General features: G+C 40.2%; 1 pseudogene; it reads right to left on the bottom strand.

Annotated features, from left to right (window-relative positions):
- Nucleotides 1-12,345: 12,345 nt before the first annotated feature.
- On the bottom strand, nt 12,346-13,812 carry LOC116738014 (annotated as a pseudogene).
- Between the last annotated feature and the right edge of the window lie 2,395 nt (nt 13,813-16,207).

Consider the following 16,207-nt stretch of genomic DNA (forward strand, 5'->3'; position numbering starts at 1 on the left):
GTGTTGTATGGAAACCAATTTGACAATACATTTCATAATAAAAAAAAATTAAATTAAATAATAAAAGAAAAGAAAAAAGAAAAAAACTGGGAGGAAGAAAGGAAACAATAGTTTTCAGGTATCAGGCAATGCATAACAGGGATCCCTGAGAGATGGGAAACAAAACAAGGTGAGCCCTATTATTGCCCAAGCTTACTGGAGAGCACTTCCAGGGCACAGTGCAGGGTGGGGGACCCAGGCAGAGCCTGACAGTCTCTGAGTTGAGGAGACAGAGAAGGGAGTCTACGGAGCCCCTGGAAGCTAGAGTTTGCAGGGGGGGGGTGGTAGCAGAAGGGAGAGAGCTGCACAAGAGATGGGAGGGGGGGCCGCCTGGGTGCAGTCGTAAGCGTCTGACTTCGGCTCAGGTCATGACCTCATGGTCCGTGAGTTCAAGCCCCGCCTCAGGCTCTGTGCTGACAGCTCAGAGCCTGGAGCCTGCTTCAGATTCTGTGTCTCCCTCTCTCTCTGACCCTCCCCTGTTCATGCTCTGTCTCTCTCTGTCTCAAAAATAAATAAACATTAAAAAAAAATTTTAAAAAAAGAGATGGGAGAGGGGGAAATCTAAAGATCTGCAGACAGTTCCCCCCCAACCGCCTTGATACTTCAGCTAAGAATTAAGGCATTCAGTTGAGAAAATAACCTGAAGCTGGGAAAAGGACCACTCAGAAGGAGAAAAACCATCAATGGAACTCACACAGGACTTGGAGAAGTTTGCATTCCCATAAGGCAAAACAGAAAGCCTTGTGATTCATGATATATCAGACGGAGGACTCAGAAGAGCATCGCTTCAGTAGTGTGGAGAAATGTAGCCCTAGACTAAAGGGTATGATGCTCTCAGCTAACTTAAAGCAAGCACACAGTATCAGACTTTCTCTAAATTGCAGCATCCCAGAACAAAATTCAAGAATAGTTAGAGCAATGCAGAATACCCAGCACCCAAAGAGGTAAAATTCTTAATGTCTGGCATCCAATAAAAGTTACCAGGCATGCAAAGAAAAAAAAGAAAGTATAACTCATGTCATACTTTACATTGAAAATGTAAAGGAGAACCAAATCCAACTCTAAAAATGAAAACTTCAAAGTCTGAAATAGACACTAGATAAGATTCATGAAAGAAATCAGACCACGCCAAAGAAAAGATGTGTGAACTCAAAGGCACAGAAATAGAAAGTATCAAAAATTAAGAAGATTAGAGAAAAAAAATCAAAATGAAAAAGAGCATCCGTGAACTGAGTGAACAAAATACATGTAATTGGAGAAGACCGAAGTACTGTTTAAAGAAATAATGGCCAAATTTTCCAAAAATGATGCAAACCGTAAGTCCAGAGCTCAACAAATCCCAGGAAAAAGAAACAAGAACACCACACCAAACAATATCATAATTGAATTACTTACGATCATTAATAACGAAAGAAATTCTGACCCAAGATGGCATCACAGGCTGACCCTGAACTCAGCTCCTCCATGAAAACACCAAATCTAAATCTACTTATAGACCAATTCCTCCTGAGGAAGAACTGGGGGGTGACTGAACAGCTTCTTCACAACAAAAGATAGAGAGACAGACACACAGTAATGAAGGGTAGGGACCCCCAATGCTGAGAATTGCAGTGGGGAGGGATAATACTGAGGGACTGTGAACAGATTCATCTGCCCTGGGGCACAGGAAAAAAAAAAGCTGCAGTTTAAAAGGACAATTAGAATAGGAAGAAACCAGACTTAGAATCCTGCCTAAAGGTGGGGGAGCTGTTGGAACTCTCTCCACATCGGAGGGACTGGCCAGCAGCATGGTCATGTTCCCTCTCCAACCTGACAGAACAGCCGGGAACATGGTCTCGATGCCATCACTGGCTTGCCACCTTCGTGAGCCCCAGGGCTCTAGCCCACACCAGCCCCCGTGATGCCACCAAGGTGGCCCAGTGTGGCACATATGGGACACCCCTGGTCAGCACTCACTATAGCTTTGGCCAGCTCACCAAGGTGACACAGGTGCAAAACACACCAGAACACTCCAGGCTTGCATCACTTTGGCTCTAGAAGGCTTACTGGGGCACAACAGGTGCAGGGCACACCAGGATCTCCTGGCTCATGCCTGCTTCAGTTCCAGCCACAGCACCCGGCTACCCCCTGCGTAGAGGGCCACAGGAACACTTGGCCCATGCCTGCCTTGGTTTCGGCCATCCCACCAGGGCACCCCTTATGTGGAGCACCCAGGAACCCACTGACCTACACACTGCCTTGGCTCCCACCACCCCACCAGGGCAACCCTGCACTGAGAACCCTAGGACCCCTGGCCCACACCCCACCAGGGTGCTTGCTCCCTGTGCCTAAACACCCCGGGACCATTCAGCTTGCACCCACTTCAGCTTCAGTCATCCTTCAAGGGTACCCTACAGAAAGAGAACCGTGGGACCACCCCATCCCATGCCCACTTCAGCTACAGCTATCCTACCAGGGTGCCTCCTATATGCAGCACCCTAGGACCCCTAGAACCTATAACCCCACCTCAGCCCCAGCTGCCAACCAGGACACCCTCTACACAGATTCTCCCTTTTCTTATGCCTGAGTCAGCTCCAGCTGCCCTGCTAGGGTGCCCCCTATGCAGAGAACCCCAAGATATCCTGGCTTGCACCCACTTCAGGCTCAGCTATCCTGCCAGGGCACCCTCTGTGTGAACAGCCCAGCCACTACCCAACCCACACCCACTTGAGTTTTAGCTGTCCTTCCAGGACACCCTCTGCACAGAGAGCCTTGGGGCTCCCTGGTTGGTACCTACTTCAGCTTCAGCTGTCCTGCCAGAGCACTCTGCATGGAGAGCCCCAGGAGTGCCCTGGCTTATGCCCATTTCAGCTCCAACCACCCACCAGGGCATCCCCAGCACAGAGTGCCCCAGGACCCCCAGCCTACACCAGCCATAGCTCAAGCCAGCCAGTCAGCGAAAGTCACTGGGCATACACAGTCTACCAGGGAACTACCATACACAAGACTATTCTTCCAAGTTTAGGAAAAGTAGCAACACTGCCTAATTCATAGAAACAAATACAGAAAGTCAAGTAAAAAGAGGAGACATTGGAATACGTTTCAAATGAAAGAACATGACAAAACCTCAGAAAAAGAACTACATGAAATGGAGATATGCAACGTGCCTGACAAAGAGTTTAAAGTAATGACCATAAAGATGCTCACTGTACTGAACAGAAGAGTGGAAGAACTCAGTGGGAATTTTAACAAAGAGATAGAAAATATTAAAAAAGAATAAAATCAGAGTTGAAGAATACAATCAATGAAACAAAAATGCACTAGAGAGAACTGACAATAGATTAGCAGATGCAGAGGAATGGAGTGATATGGAACACAGGATAATGGAAAGCACCCACACAGAACATCAAAAAGAAAAAAAGAATTTCTAAAAGAAAAACTGGGGATAGGTTAAGGGATTTCTTGGAAAACATCAAGAGAACATTCACATTATAGGGGTCCCAGAAAGAGAAGAGAAAAAGGGACAGAAATCTTAGAGAAATAATAGCTGAAAATGTCCCTATCCTGGGGAAGGAAACAGATATCCAGGTTCAGGAAGCACAGAGAGTTCCAAACAAGATGAACCCAAAGACTTCCACACCACAACATACGATAATTAAAATGCCAAAGACTAAGGATAAAGAGAGGGGCACCTCGGTAGTTCAGTAGGTGAAGCATCCCACTTTGGCTCAGGTCATGATCTCATAGTTCATGGGTTTGAGCCCCGTGTCGGGCTCTGTGCTGACAGCTCAGAACCTGGAGCCTGCTTCAGATTTTGTGTCTTCCTCTCTCTCTGTCTCTCCCCCACTTGCAGTCTGTCTCTTTCTCTCTCAAAAATAAGTAACATTAAATTTTTTTTTTTCTCAAGAAAGCTAAAGAGAGATTTTTAAAAAAAAATTTTTAACGTTTATTTATTTTTGAGACAGAGAGAGACAGAGCATGAACGGGGGAGGGTCAGAGAGAGGGAAACACAGAATCTGAAGCAGGCTCCAGGCTGTGAGCTGTCCGCACAGAGCCTGACGCGGGGCTCGAACTCACGGACCGCGCGAGATCATGACCTGAGCCGAAGTCAGGCTCAGGAATTAACCAACTGAGCCACCCAGGCACCCCTAAAGAGAGATTTTTAAACGCAGCAAGAGATAAGCAAATAGTTAGGTAGAAGGGAAACCCCATAAGATTATCAGCTAATTTTTTCAGCAGAAATTTTTCAGGCCATACAGAAGTGGCATGATATATTCCAAGTGCAGAAAGGAAAAAACTCCACAACCTAGAATACTCTATGCAGCAAGATTATCATTCAGAATGAAGGAGGGGGTGCCTGGGTAGCTCAGTCAGTTAAGCATCTGACTTGATTTTGGCTCAGGTCATGATCCCAGTCATGAGATGGAGCCCTGAGTCAGGCTCCACATTTTCTCTCTGCCCTTCCCTGCTCACACACTCTCGCTCTTCCTCCAAAACAAACAAACAAACAAACAAACAAAAAACCAAAAAAACACAAACAAAAAAACAAAAAACAAAAAACAAAAAACCTGACAGAATAAAGGAGAGGTAAAGAGTTTCCAAGGCAAACAAAAGTTAAAGGAGTTCATCACCACTACATTGGTCTTATAAGACCCTGCGTCAGGCTCTGTGCTGACAGCTCAGAGCCTGGAGCCTGCTTCGGATTCTGTGTCTCCCTCTCTCTCTGCCCCTCTCCTGCTCACATTCTCTCTCTCTCTCTCTCTCTCTCAAAAATAAATATTTAAAAATTTTTAATGTGGAGGCAGAGAATAAAAAGGTTCTTTTAGAATGACCATCAACTTAATATAAACCGCTATGTACTTAGGATATTATATATGAATCTCATGGTAACCACAAACACAAAACCTATAACAGATACACACATACACACGCACACACAAAAGGAGAGCCAAGCATACCACCAAATCACAAGGGAAAAGAGCAAGAGAAGAAATAGAACTACAAAAACAACCAGGAAACAAATGACAAAATGGTAGTAAGTACATACCTATTGATAATTACTTTAAATGTAAATGATCTGAATGTTCTAGTCACAAGACATAGGATGGCAGAATGGATGAAAAAAAACCAAGACTCATCTGTATGCTGCCTGCAAGAGATTCATTTCTGACTTAAAGGCACAAGCAGAGTGTAAAATGAAAGGATGGAGAAAGATATCCCATGCAAATGGAAGTGGGGGGAAAAAAAGCCGGCTTAGCAATACTTATATCAGACAAAATAGACTTTAAAACAAAGACTGAAATAAGAATCAAAGAAAGGCACTACACAATGATAAAGGGACCAATCCAATTGGAGGAATTAACAACTGTAAATATCTATGCACCCAACATTGAAACACCTAAATATGTAAAGCAAATATTAAGAGACATCAAAGGAGAAATTGACAGTAATACAATAATAATGAAACTTTAACACTTTACTTACATCAATAGATGGATCATCCAGTCATAAAATCAATACAGACACAGTGTTTTTAAATGACACATTAGACAAAATGAACTCAAAAAGTAAATATAGAACATTCCATCCATGAACAGAATGCACATTCTTTCCAACTGCACATAGAACATTCTCCAGGGTAGATCACAAGTTAGGCCACAAAACAAGTCTCAATAAATTTAAAAAGACTAAAATCATATCATGTATCTTTTCCAACCACAATGATATGAAACTAGAAATCAATCACAAGAAAAAACTGGAAACACATGGAGGCTAAACAACATGCTACTAAAACAACCAATGGGTCAATGGAAATCAAAAAATGAAATAAATGAAATGAAAATGAAAATAAAAGCACAACAGTCCAAAATCTTTGGAACACAGCAGAAACAATTCTAAGAGGGAAATTTATACCAATACAGACCTACCTCAAGAAACAAGAAAAAGTTCAAATAAACAATCTAACCTTACACTTAAAGGAACTAGTAAAGAACAAAGCCCAAGATTAGAAGGAAGGAAATAGTAAGGTTCAGAGCAGAAGTAAATGACAAAGACTAAAAAAACAAAAGATCAATAAAACCAAAAGCTGGTTCTTTGAAAAGATAAACAAAATTTATAGACCTATATCCAGACTTAAAGAAAAAAAGAGGACCCAAATAAATAAAATCAGAAATGAAAGAGTAGAAGTAACAACTGACACCACAGAAATACAAAGGATTGTAAGAGACTACTATGAACAATTATATGTCAACAAATTGGACAACCTCGAAGAAGAAATTAATAAATTCCTAGAAACATCCAATCTTCCAAAAATTAATGAGGAAGACATAGAAAATCTGAACAGACCAATTATTTTAACAAAATTGAATCAGTAATCAAAAAATTCCCAACAAACAAAAGGCTAGGACCAGATGGCTTTGCAGGTGAATTCTATCAAAGATTTATAGAGGCATTAACACCTATCCTTCTCAAACTATACCAAAACGCTAAAAAGAAAGGAATGCTTACAAGCTCATTCTATGAGGCCAGCATTACCCTGGATACCAAAACCAGACAAAGATACTACAAGTCAAAGAAAAGAAAAGAAAAGAGAAGAGAAGAGAAGAGAAGAGAAGAGAAGAGAAGAGAAGAGAAGAGAAGAGAAGAGAAAAGAAGAGAAAAGAAGAAAAAAGAAAAGAAGAGAAATACAGGTCAATATCCCTGATGAACATAGATGCAAAAACCCTCAACCAACTATCACCAACCCAAATTCAACAGTACATTAAAAAATCAATCACCATGATCAAGTGGGATTTATTCCAGGGATGCAAAGATGTTTCAATATCCAAAAATCAAACCACATTAAAAAATAAAGGATAAAAATCTTATGATCATCTCAATAGATGCAGAAAAAGCACATGACAAAATTCAACATCCACTCATGATAAAAACTCTCAACAAAATGGTTGAAAATAAAAGGAACATAATAAATGCTTTATATGACAAACCCACAGCTAACACCATACCCAATGGCGAAAAACCGAGAGCTTTTCCTTTAAGATCAGGAACAAGACAAGGATGTCTACTCTCACCACTTTTATTCAACACAGTCGTGGAAGTCCTAGCCACAGTAATCAGAGAACAAAAAGAAATAAAAAGCATCCAAATTGGCAATGAAGAAATTAAACTGTCACTATTGATAGATAACATAATAGTACTATACATAGAAAACCCTAAAGACTCCACCAAAAAACACTATTAGAAGTAATAAATGAATTCAGTCAAGTTGCCAGATACTCAGTGAATATACAGAAATCTGTTGTATTTCTATATACTAATAACAAACTATCAGAAGAGAAAATAAGAAACAATTCAATTTACAAATGAACCAAAAAGAATAAAATATCTATGAGTAAACTTAACCAAGGAGGTGAGAGACCTATACTCTGAAAACTATAACTCTAAACATTGATGAAAGAAATTGAAGACAACACAAACGAATAAAAAGATATTCTATGTTCATTGATTAGAAGAATTACTGTTGCTAAAATGTCCATAGTACCCAAAGCAAAGTCATGCCTATAAAAATACAAAATGCAGAATGAGAACAAACAATACTAAAATTTGTATGGAACCACAAAAAGACCCTGAATAACCAAAGCTATCTTGAGAAAGAACAAGCTCAAGGTATCACAATTGTAAATTTCAGGATATACTACAAAGCTATAATATCAAAACAGTATGTTACTAACACAAAAATAGATACCTAAATCATTAGAACAGAATAAAAAGCCTGGAAATAAATCCAAGCTTATATGGTCAATTAATCTAGGACAAAGGAGGCAAGGATATATAATGGGCAAAAGGCAGTTCTTCAACAAATGGCTTTGGAAAAACTGGTAAGCTACATGCAAAAGAATGAAAGTGGGATACTTTCTTATACCATACACAAAAGTCAACTTGGAATGGATAAAAGACCTAAACGTAATACCTGAAACCATAAGATTCCTAGAAGAAAACATAGGTAGTAATCACTTTAATATCAGCCTTCGCAACTTATTTATGGCTACATCTTCTCAGGTGAGGCAAACAAAAGCAAAAATAAATACTGAGACTACACCAAAATAAAAGCTTTTGCACAGCAAAGGAGAATGTCAACAAAATGAAAAGGGAACCTACTGAATGCGAGAAGATATTACAAATGATATATCCAATAAAAGGTTGATATCCAAAATATATGAAGAATTTATACAACTCAACACACACACAGACACAGACACACACACACACACACACACACACACAAATAATAATAATAATAATCTAATTAAAAAATAGGCAGAGGAATTTAACAGCCATTTTTCCAAAGAAGACATACAGATGGCCAACAGATACATGAAAAGATGCTCAATGTCACTCATCAGGGAAATGCAAGTCAAAACCATAAAGAGATATCACTTTACACCTGTTAGAATAGCTAGGATCAAAAAGACAAGAAAGAACAAGTTGTTGGTAAGGATGTAGAGAAAAAGGAACCCTTGTGCATGCACTGTTGGTGGGAGCGTAAATTGATGTGGGAAACAGTATGGAGTTTCCTCAAAAATACAAAACAGAAATAGCATATGATTCAGTAATGCCACTACTAGGGATTTATCCAAAGAAAACCAAAACTAATTAAAAAAATATATACATCCCCATGTTTATTGCAACATTATTTATAATAATCAACATATGGAAGCAGTCCAAGTATCCTTCAATAGATGAATGGATGAAGATTTAGGGTGTGTGTGTGTGTGTGTGTGTGTGTGTGTGTGTGTGTACATATATACAGATATTCTATAATGGAGTATTATTCAACCATAAAAAAAAAGGATGAGATCTTGCCACTGCAACAACATGGATGAACGTCAAGGGTGTTATGCTAAGTGACATAAGTCAGACAGAGTAAGGTAAGTATCATATGATCTCACTTATATGTAGAATCTAAAAGGCAAAACAAACAAAAGCAGAAATAGACCTAGAACAAATGATAGTTGCCAGAAAGAGGGGGCGGGGGGTGCAGGTATGGGCAAAATGAGTAAATAGGTATGGGAGATACAGGCTTCCAGTTATGGAATAACATACAGCATAGGGAATATAGTTAATGGTATTGTAATACCATTGTGTGGGGACAGATGGCAGCTGCACTTGTGGTGAGCATAGCATAATGTGTAGACTTGCTGACCCACTATGTTGTACATCCGAAACCAATGTAATCTTGTATATCAACTACACTTCAGTAAAAAAAAAGAAAGAAATCTGTTGTGTTTCTATATACAACAATTACTATTATCGTTATACAATAACAGAGAAATTTAAAAAACAATTAAAATTAAAATAATTAAAATTTAAAAATAACCCATTTTCAATTACATCAAAAAGAATACAATACCTAGGAATAAACTTAATCTAGGAGGTTAAACACCACTACTCTAAAAACTAGAAGACATTGATGAAAGAAAGTGAAGATGACACAAATAAATGAAAAGATATTCCATGCTCATGGAGTAGAAGAATTCGTATTGTTAAAATGTCCATATACCCAAAGCAACCTACAGATTCAATGAAATCCCTATCAAAATACCAATAGCATTCTCCAAAGAACTATAACAAATGATCCTAAAATTTGTATGGAACCACAAAAGACTCTGAATAGCCAAAGTAATCTTGAGAAAGAAGAACACAGCTGGAGGTATCAAGGGACCCTGATTTTAAACTACACTCAAACTACAGTAATCAAAATAGGATGATACTGGCACAAAAATAGAAACATAGATCAATGGGACAGAGTAGAAAGCCCAGAAATAAACCCACACTTCTATGGTCAATTATCTATGACAAAGGAGGCAAGCATATACAATGGGGAAAAGACCATCTCTTCAATAAATGGTGTTGGAGGGGCGCCTGGGTGGCGCAGTCGGTTAAGCGTCCGACTTCAGCCAGGTCACGATCTCGCGGTCTGTGAGTTCGAGCCCCGCGTCGGGCTCTGGGCTGATGGCTCAGAGCCTGGAGCTTGTTTCTGATTCTGTGTCTCCCTCTCTCTCTGCCCCTCCCCCGTTCATGCTCTGTCTCTCTCTGTCCCAAAAATAAATAAACGTTGAAAAAAAAAATTAAAAAAAAAATTAAAAAAAATAAATGGTGTTGGAAAAACTGGACAGGTATATGCAAAAGAATGAAACAGGACAACTTTCTTACACCATATATAAAAATAAACTCAAAAAGGAACAAAGACCTGAATGTAAGATCTGAAACCATAAAACTCCTCAAAGAAAACATAGTCAGTAAACTCTTGGGTGTCAGTCTTAGCAATAATTTTTTGGATCTATCTCCTCGTGCAAGAACAAAAGCAAAAATAAATAAATAGAACTAGATCAAACTAAAAAGCTTTTTGTACAATGAAGGAAACCATCGACAAAATGAAAATGCAGCCTACTGAATGGAAGAAGATATTTGCAAATGATACATTCAATAAGGAATTAATATGCAAACTATATAAAGAACTTCTACAACTCAACACCAAAAGAACCACAGACAATTTAAACACTGGGCAGAGAGCCTGAACAGACATTTTCCAAAGGAGACATACAGATAACGAAAAGATGCTCAACATCACTCATCATCAGAGAAATGCAAAAGAAAACCACAATGATATATCATGGTACACGGTCGGTATGGCTATCATCAAAAAGACAAGAAATATCCAGTGTTGGTGAGGATGAGGAGTAAAGGGAAACTTTGTGCTCTGTCATTGGGAATGTAAATTGGCACAGCCACTGTGAAAATATGGCTGTTCCTCAAAAAATTAAAAATGGAACTCTCATATGACACCACCACAAAACAATTCCACTTCTGGGTATTTATGCAAAATGAAGAGGCCCCAGGGTGGCCCAGTCCATCATCAGACTTGATTTTGGCTCAGATCATGATCTCATGGTTCGTGAGATGAAGCCCCACTTCAGGCTCTGTGCTGATTGCATAGAACATGCTTGGGATTCTGTCTTCTTTCTCCTTCTCTCTCTGACCCTTCCCCACTTGCTCACACGCTCTCTCTCTCTCTCTCTCTCTCTCGCTCAAAGTAAACATTAAAAAAAATAAAAATAAAAAACAAAGTGAAAACACCAATTGGAAAAGATATATATGCACCCCTATATTCATTACAGCATTATTTACAATAACCAAGATATGGAAGTAACTTAAGTGTCCACTGACAGATGGATAAAGATTTGCTATACACACACACACACAAAGATTTGCTTATATATATATATATATATATATATATATACACACACACACACACATACATATACACATATGCATACATACATACACATTACTCAGCCATAAAATAATAAAATTTTACCATTTGCAACAACATGGATGGACATGAAGGGTATTATGCTAAGTGAGATAAGTCAGAGAAAGACAAACACCATTATGATTTCACTTATATGGGGGATACAAAAAAACAAAACAAATGAATAAAACAGAAACAGAGTCACATAGATAACACACCAGTGGTTGCAAGAGGGGAAAGTGGTAGAGGGATGGGCAAAATAGGTGAAGGGGGTTAAGAGGTAAAAACGTCCAGTTATAAGTCATGGGCATGTAAAGAAAATATAGTCAATAGTATTGTACTAAGTATGTATGATGATAGATGGTAACTAGACATATTATGGTGATCATTTCATAATGTATATAAATGTTGAATCACTATGTCATACACCTGAAACTAATATAATACTGTGTGTCAACTATACTTCCATTTTAAAAAGTAAAACATGAGTCAAGTTTTCACACTATCACTATTCCGAGTCACCATTGCACTGGAGGTACTAAGCAAGTACGTAAGTCAGTAATGACTGGAAAACAAGAAATATTATTTGCAGATGATATAATTGTGTACACGAAAAAATCCAAAGGCATCTACAGACATATCATTGCAATTTATAAGTAAATTGGGCAAGAATGCTGCCACAGAGTCAACAAACAAGTTTCATCTATATTTCTATATATAAGCAAGAAACAGAAAATAAAAAATTTTAAATACCATATCCAGTAGCAAGAAGAAATATGAAATTTCTGGGATGCAACACAAGTTCCACACAGTAAGACTTCCACACAGTAAAGTATAAAATAGAAAAATTAAAGGTGAAAACAAAGGAAAGGTTTTACCACATTCGTGGTTTGATGACAATATTGAAAAGATTATTTCTCCCCATATTGATCTATAGATTCAATGCAATCCCAGTCAAAATCCCAACAATCTTTTTTTTTAAACAAAGAATCAACTTTATTGGACATTCAAGTTCAGTTTCTCTTTTTGCCCTTCCTAGTGACCTTGGCCGGTGTGAGCCCTGGAGCTGTTGCCTGATACACAGTGGAGAAGATCTTGTTGACGTAGCACAGGCCAACCCTGGAGAAGATGAAGCAGGTGGTGACGCAGACTCGGTGGATGAGGCTAGATGCAGAGAGAGCCAACAGGAGGCAGAGAAGAATCTCAGGGAAGATCTTTGCTTGGAATCTTTGCCAAAGACAAGATTTTCCAGATTACTGAAGGCAGTAAGAGAGAAGATGAAAAGGCCAGAGCCCAGCAGGGTGCCCTGGATGGTGAGTCACTCGGTGGAGCCCAGCTGAGGGCTGTACATCTGCATCTCCATGAAGAGCAGCAGTGAAGGCAGGAGGGAGGAGAGTGCAAGCAAGGCTGTCCTACAGCCATCATGTTCTGCCCTTGGGCCTAGTCAGTGCCTCAGGCCAAGAAAGAGGGGAGCCCAACCGAAGCAGTTGGCTCAAAATCCCAACAGTCTTGCAACAAGGGCAGACAACTCTTGCAAGAGGTTTGGTTGTATGGGGGCGGGGGGAGGGTAAAAAATAGGGTGATAGCTATAATAGGTCATGGGATCAAGGAAGGAGGGCTTGGTTTTTTTTTTTTTTTCTTAAGATAGGAGAAAATTAAAAATGCTTACAAAAGTGAGAAATGATTGATAATTGGTGCAAGGGGTAAAAGCCAAGCAAAGAGGAATGGATGGCTTTAGAAAGAAAAGGGAGCACCTTGTTTATAAGAATAGAAAGGGAAAGGGGGGGGTAAAAATACTAATTGGTTTGTAGATTTGGCGTGGGAATTGAATTTTCCTAGCAATATCAGAGATGCTGAAGAGTGAAATGGAATTTTGCAAAAATAAAGGGTTTTAAAAGTAGCCCTTGTGGGATGTGAGAGAATGAGTTGACAAGAGAAATGTAGTACAACTGCTGACCAGTCCCAAGAGTCTACTTGAGATTGGAAAGCATGAGTGTACAAAGACAGTGGCCAGTAAAACTGACCCAGGTGGGGTTTCAGGGTTCTGCAATGACAGGTGGGAGTGTCTAAGCTGGATTAAAAGGACACGAGGAATGGTGATGCTGGTGAGCTGGAAGGTAGGAAAGAAGTCAATGAAAAGTGAATGTCCCACAGAAAACCATGTCTTTTCATCTTTCTCACTTAATTCTGTACCTTTTATAGCTTATCTCCCTCAGAGCGATGAGGATCTACAAGAGAGATGAAGAAGGCTCCTAGGGACACAGCCAGGGGTAAAAATGTCACCAGAGAAACACTGGTCCCATCAGGACAGCTTCAGCTTAAGCAACAAGGAAGCTTGACTAACAATGCCTTAAAATAAGAAGATCCAGACACAGAGCAAAGTGCAGGACTGGCTCATTCAGACAACCACTGAAGACCCGGGTTCTTTCCATCCCTCACCTTGTCCTCAGACGACCTCCCTTGTGGTACCACATGACCATGTCTCAGTCAACTCTGTGTGCACAGTGTCCAACACATAGCAGGTTCTCCAAGTGTCCTTGGAGAATGAATGAATGAGTGAATGGGTTTATTTCATGGTTTTTCATAGACTTAGAAGTCCCATCAGACTGACAAAGTAAGGATTTTAAAGCCTTGGTTCATATCCTCAGAAACCCCTGGACACAAAGATGATGGACTCCCTCAGAAAATTGTCTAAGTCTAGGCAAACCATAATCCTGTGGCCTGGGTCACAACGGGGCTTGGGAAGGAGCCAAACCGGTCTCTTTAAGTAGATGTCTTCCATCTCCTGAGCTCCCTCCTGTTATGAATCCCCCTTGTGCACCAGCCCCAACCCTTGGATCCCCAGCAAGCCCCCTCCTTCTCATGTCCTGGAGCAAGTGTATTATTATGTCCTCATCTGTTCACACCTGCCTGTCCACCTGTACTGAAGGTCTCCAGAGCACAGGGGCTGCAGCTCATACATCACTTCTTATTTTACACACCTTACTGACCTCTGCACTTGAGTCTGGACTCCCTGATGATCTCCCTGGTGACCTTAAGTGAAGCCTCGTTGAAGTCAAGTCTCATAATTTATAAAATTTTCCCTACAGTCCCATCCAGCTCACAACTCTGGTTCTTTTTTGAATAGTTTTTTGTGGCCCTTTTAAAGACAGAAGGGACGCCTGGGTGGCTCAGTCGGTTAAGCGTCCAACTCTTGATTTCAGCCCCAGGTCATGATTTCATAGTTCATAAGTTCGAACCCCTGTCAGGCTCTGAGCTGACATCGTGGAGCCTGCTTGGGATGCTCTCTCCCTCTCTCTCTGTCCCTCCCCCGCTCATGCGCACTCTCTCAAAATAAATGAACTTTATAAAGATGACTAAAGATATAATGAAAAACAGAAAACACGATTGCCAAGTAGCATAGCATTGATTTTGATAGAAAAGATTACAGGAAAAATTCAAAAGAGTATAATGAGGGACTAACAGTGAGAAAGGGAGGAAACACCAGAGGCAAGGGAGGGGGCTCAAGCCAAGGTGATAAATGTCCTTAGCCTGGCAGCTCCATGGATGTTGTACGCAGAAACCAGAAACCCACGAGGCTTCTTGGAACCAGAACTCCAAGTGCAGGGCTATGAAATTGTGGGGGCCAGTGGAGATGAACCCTGGACAAAGTGTCTTATTGGCCCAACTCCTTAGTGGGCCAATAGAAACCTAATCTGAACTGAGTATAATGTAATGTTCTCTAATAACCACATTACAAAAAGTAAAAAGAAACGGGTGAGATTAATTTCAATGTTTTAATTAACTCAGTTTATCAGAAACATTAAAAACTTATTATGTATTGAAATGATCAACTATTAATAAGGTACTTTACATTCTTTCACACTAAGACTTTAACATTTAGTGTGTATTTTACTTTTAATCTCTATTCGAACTAGCCGTATATCAAGTGCTCAATAGCCATGTAGATAGCCCATGTCTACACGATGTGGAATTTGAGATGCAAGGGTTCAGCCATACACTAAATGTCAGGCACAGTTATAGATTCTGAGGATAAATCATGAAAGGCCCCTTTTCTCATGAAATTGACATTTCCATGGGAGACACAGGGCATGGACAGATTTCCTTTTAAGTTTACTTCAGCTGGTAACAAGTGCTGTGAAAAAGGGGAAACAGAGTAACCTGACAGAAAGCAACTGAAGAGGAAAAGGTAGAAACAACTTCAGATAAAACAGGCAGAGGGTCAGAAGGTGAAATCCGAGCACAGATCTGCCAAAGCAAAAAGGAGCCAGTCAAGGGAAGACATGAGCGTGAGGCATTCCAAGCCAACGAGTCAGTGCAAATGCCCTGCGGTCAGGATGAACTTGTCTGAGCTTGCGCAGCAGAAAGAAAGCCAATGTGGCAGGAGTGTTGGAATGAAGGAAATAGTGATAAGGGAGACTTCAGGGAGGCAGGTAGCCAGCGACCAGACCATGTGGGGCAGTAGCTCTCAATTCTGACTGCAATAGAGAAACAGCTCTACAGCTTGTAGAAAATATTCATGCCCAGCTGCCCATGTGCTCACTTTGAGGTTCCTATTCAATTAGTCTATGGAAAGCCAAGAATCAGGACTTTTAAAAACCACTCCAGGTGATTCTAAAGTGTAGGCAGTGTTGAGAGCCACTGAGGTACCATCCAGAAGAAGGTTTGCATTTATTTTAAATGCAGTAGGAAGGCATCGATGGGTTTAGGGAAAGGTGTGACGTGATCTGATTGGCCTTTTAAGGGCTGGTGCTTTGTGGAAAACAAACTATAGAGAGGTGACAGCAGAGGCAGGAGCCCTAGTTAGGTCCTACCAGTGAGAGAGAGTACGGAGAATCAGGACGTATACTGCGCACAGGCTGAGGAAGGGCGCTG

This window comes from Lynx canadensis, chromosome A3 (assembly GCF_007474595.2).
Source record: "Lynx canadensis isolate LIC74 chromosome A3, mLynCan4.pri.v2, whole genome shotgun sequence".
NCBI classification, from domain to species: domain Eukaryota; kingdom Metazoa; phylum Chordata; class Mammalia; order Carnivora; family Felidae; genus Lynx; species Lynx canadensis.